Raw genomic sequence first — 4,810 nt, forward strand, 5'->3', positions numbered from 1 at the left:
TCTCCTGCCTCAGCTGCCTCAGAGTAGCTGGGACTACAGGCGCATGCCACCACGCCTGGCTAATTTTTGTATTTTTAGTAGAGACAGGGTTTCACCATGTTGGCCAGGCTGGTCTCAAACTCCTGACCTCAGGTCATTCACCCGCCTCGGCCTTCCAAAGTGCTGGGATTACAGGCATGAGCCTCCGCACCCGACCAGTCTTCCCTTTTTATAAAGCCTAAATGGTGAAATGATTGAGTAAAGGTCAAGTATGAGAACCTAGGAGGCCATGACCAGGGCTCTGGCTCTAAGTCTGGTGCTGTAGGATGTGATATTAGTTAATGGGCAAGCAAGGAGCCATGGCCACTGACCCTGTATATGTACAGGTGGTAAAAACTATTATTCACTGGAGGTACATCCCTAGGAATTTAGGAGGTGAGGAAATGCAGTGAGCAGGGAGCTTGTATCAAGACATCCTGTTTACTTTACCAGGAACCAGATATCTCTGCTGCTGTTTAAATTAAATGCGTGAAGGTTTTAAGAATTCTCAAAATGTACAGAACTTTTAAATAAGAATTTTAAATTAAAAAACAGGTTCTGGGCTGGGCGTGGTGGCTCGTGTCTATAATCCCAGCATTTGGGGAGGCCAAAGCAGGCGGATCACTTGAGGTTGGGAGTTCGAGACCAGCCTGACCTACATGGTGAAACCCCGTCTCTACTAAAAATACAAAATTAGCCGGGCGTGGTGGCGCATGCCTGTAATCCCACCTGGTCGGGAGGCTGAGGCAGGAGAATCGCTTGAACCCAGGAGGCAGAAGTTGCGGTGAGCTAAGATCATGCCATTGCACTCCAGCCTGGGCAGCAAGAGCAAAACTCCACCTCAAAACAAAACAAAACAAAAACAAAAACAAAAACACAACAAAAAAACAGGTTCTGGCCAGGCTCAGTGGCTTGCACCTATAATCCCAGCACTTTGGGAGGCTGAGGCCAGCGGATTGCTTGAGTTCTGGAGTTCAAAACCAGTATGGGCAACAAGGCAAAACCCCATCTCTACGAAAAAATACAAAAATTAGTTAGGTGCAGTGGCAAGCACCTGTGGTCCCCAGCTACTCAGGAGGCTGAGGTGGGAAGATTGCTTGAGCCCAGGAGGTCAAGGCTGCAGTGAGTTATGATGGCGCCTCTGCACTCCAGCATGGGTGACAGAGGGAGACCCTGTCTCAAAAAACAAAACAGAACAAAAAAACCCAAAAAAGAAAAAACAGGGTTCTGCTGCTTTCTGCCCACTGCCTTAAAAGTTAGTGAAGAACTATCCAAGGCCAGGAAACCAGGATGACAGAAGCCTGATCTTCCAATCAGGTCAGATGTGGGAGCTAAATGTTGCCTTCAATGACTGCCAAGCTGCAGTGTCAGCAGCTGAACAAGGGAGGCACTGGAACTAGCCCTCTTGTGGTCTGTCAAATGGTAACATTGCTTGGCAGCCCTCACCTTCTACCTGGGACAGATGTGTGAGGAGAAAGAGGTAAAGGAGGGCGGGCAGAGGAACTGAAATCTCCAGAAAGGGACCTTGCTATCCCTGAGGCCCAAGGTCCTCCAAAGCACCAGATCACAGAGGCAAGTCCCAGGCTTCTGGGGAGAGAAAGAAAGAAGAAGAAGGAAAAAACATTGAATAAAGGAGATGGAGAAGGAGAACTGAATGTTAGAATTATTCTCCATCACATGCTAAGGGCACCTGTTTTCACTCCATGGGAATAAATGGCGGATTCTCAGAGTGGGCCTGTCAAAGCCTCTGAAAGACCAGCAGGCTGGGAGTCAGGGAGGCTGGGGCCTGCTTTGGCTCTGCTCCACTGTTTACTGAGCTGGGTGACTTTGCTTGAGCCATTAAACATTCCTTGGCCTGAATTTCCTTCATTGGGAATAATACCTGTCCTGTCTGCCTTGCAGGGTTGTTGGAAGGTCTGATAAGACAATAGACATAAGTCCGGACGCGGTGGCTCATGCCTGTAACCCCAGCACTTTGGGAGGCTGATGCGGGTGGATTGCCTGAGGTCAGGAGTTCAAGACCAGCCTGGCCAACATGGTGAAATCCCGTCTGTGCTAAAAATACAAAAATTAGCTGGGCGTGGTGGTGCACATCTGTAATCTCAGCTACTTGGGAGCCTGAGGCAGGAGAATCACTTGAACCCAGGAGGCAGAGGTTTCAGTGGGCTGAGATAGCGCCACTCCAGCCTGGACAACAAGAGCAAGACTTCATCAAAAAAGAAAAAGAAAAAGAAAAAGAGATAATGGACATAACCTCCCTGCAAAAACCATACCTAGTTACTAGGAACCCTTCAGAGAGTTGAAGAGTCACAGACACTGGGAAAGTCACCTCATTCATTAGCCATCACTCTGCACACCCTCTTCCAAGCTGGATAGCTCTGACTAGCAGAGGGTGGGGAATGGATCAAATGTCTAAGAAGGCAAAGCGAGACATTGATCTCACTGAGATGTCCCAGGCTCACCAGCCCCTATGGATACCATGTTCTTTCTCACATTGAATCTATCTCTCCTTTTATTACTTCTGCTTATTTCCTCCTGTTCGACCTGAAGATTTTCTCTCTACCTGCTGAAATATGGTATCGTTTTTAGTGTCTATTCACTGAAAAAAACTCATTATTGAAAAACATGACCCAAAGTTGCCAAAATTATCCCTGGAGTCCAGAGACCAAATGTAATAAAAGTCAAGCATCTATTCTGGGAAGGGGTCAAGGACAGAGTCAGCTCTTGGACCCCTTTGCTTAGAAAGTTTCAATCTTTTCCCTAACCTTGTCCCAGATTCAGGTCATCTTACTCCCTTCAGGATTTTGGGTCACGGGAGTGGCGTACTTGTTGCAGTCTATTTTGTGTTGCTGTAACAGAATACCACAGACTGGGTAATTTAAAAAGAATAGAAATTTATTTCTTACAGTTCTGGAGGCTGGGAAATCCAATATCAAGGTACCCACATCTGGTGTGGGTCTTCTTGACGCATCATCCCCTAGCAGAAGGCAGGAAGGCAAAAGAGTGCATGAGAGAGTAACAGAGCAAAGGGGTCCAAACTTGATTTTATAACAGGCCCACTTTTGAGATAACAAACCCACTGTTTATTTTTTAAATTAATTAATTAATTATTATTTTTTGAGACAGAGCCTCACTCTGTCACCCAGGCTGGAGTGCAATGGCGCGATCTCAGCTCACTGCAACCTCCGCCTTCCAGGTTCAAGCGATTCTCATGCCTCAGCCTCCTGAGTAGCTAGAATAACAGGTGCATGCCACCACACCCAGCTAATTTTTTTTTTGTATTTTTAGTAGAGTTGGGTTTCACCGTGTTGGCCAGGCTGGTCTCAAACCCCTGGCTTCAAGTGATCCACCTGCCTTGGCCTCCCAAAGTGCTGGGATTACAGGCATGAGCCACTGCGCCCGGCCTGGAGATAACTAACCCACTGTTTATGATATTAATCCATTCATGAGGGCAGAGCCCTCATGACCTAATAACCTCTTATTAGGCCCCAGCTTCCAACACTTTTGCATTGGGATTATTAAGTTTCCAACATGTCAACTTTGGGGGACACATTCAAACCATAGCAGTGCTATTTTAGGGAAAAGTAGCTGCATGTGTATTGAAAATGTCAGCTAGGTACAGTGGCTCACACCTGTAATCCCATTACTTTGAGAGGCTGGCGTGGGAGGATTGCTTGAGCCCAAGAGTTTGAGACCAACCTGGGGAACATAGGGAGACCTTGTCTCTACAAAAATTTAAAAATTATCCAGGTGAGGCAGCACACTTCTGTAGTCCCAGCTACTCCAGAGGCTGAGATGGGAGGCTCATGTGAGCGTGGGAGGAGGAGGCTGCAGTGAGCTGTGATCATGCTACTGCGCTCCAGCCTCGGTGACAGAATGAGACCCTGTCTCAAATAAGAAAGAAAAAAAAAGAAAAAGAAAATGTTTATGTGCTATTGGGGTCAGCCTTAGCACAAGAACATTAGTTAAGTGTGCTTTTAATAATGGAAGGAGTTCCAATTAAGATAGGATTTGGACAACTTCAGGGAAGTTTGGTTTACGGTGGGAAAGGGAACCCTGACCTCAGAGTTGCTGTCTTGGGTCTTTTCCATCACAGACCTTCACCTTGCCAGGTACATTTCCTCTCCCTGTACCCTAAACACTTTCAATTACGGACACTCAGCTCTGAACTCGGATAAATGCTACCTTGTTAGCTAATAGTACCATTTAGTATATTAATGATTAATAGCTAATTAGTCATAATACTGTAATACAATGGAGGCTGCCTTCACCACAGCAGCTGTAGGTCTCAAGCACACACATCCCCTTCCCTATTCCTGGCCACAGGACAGGCAAGGCTCTAAATCTGTTTTTCTGAGCACCCTGGCAATCTTGAAACTGTTCCAGTTTTTAGCGGTACCATTCATATGGCGAATGACCACTACTGCTTGCATGCTGCCGAGCTGATTTCTGTCCCCTGTCACTCCCACTGCCCTTCAGGAACAAGGAGGTCAGCAGTCGTTAAATTTTTATTCAAAGTCTCTTTTACTTCCAAATCTCACATCGACCCACTTTTCTACTTTGGCCCCTTTCTTCACTTTACCTTCCCCCATCCTAATGCGCGCCTATTTTGTGGAACCCCACAGTAGCCCCTGCTACAACCCCCCGAACTGTTCGCTTTGGCTTCCTTTCAGCAACCACGCCCCCCGACCCACGGAGAGCGCCGCGCATGCGCACCTCTCGCCTTTACCTGGGCGCTGGGAGTGGGCGGAGTGGGAAAGGGCGGGGGTGGCGCGGGGAGCCGGCGGTTATC

The 4,810-nt window shown here is 47.4% G+C and overlaps 1 long non-coding RNA gene across 1 annotated transcript; it reads right to left on the reverse strand.

The window, feature by feature from the left end:
* Positions 1 to 1,212: 1,212 nt before the first annotated feature.
* LOC105553284 lies at positions 1,213 to 4,810 on the reverse strand. Its single transcript, XR_001008128.1, has 3 exons — positions 4,748 to 4,810; positions 2,925 to 2,995; positions 1,213 to 1,605 (listed from the first exon to the last, which is right to left on the reverse strand). It is a non-coding gene; the product is annotated as an uncharacterized LOC105553284 (long non-coding RNA).

This window comes from Mandrillus leucophaeus, unplaced genomic scaffold, assembly GCF_000951045.1.
Source record: "Mandrillus leucophaeus isolate KB7577 unplaced genomic scaffold, Mleu.le_1.0 Scaffold59, whole genome shotgun sequence".
In the NCBI taxonomy this organism is placed as follows: domain Eukaryota; kingdom Metazoa; phylum Chordata; class Mammalia; order Primates; family Cercopithecidae; genus Mandrillus; species Mandrillus leucophaeus.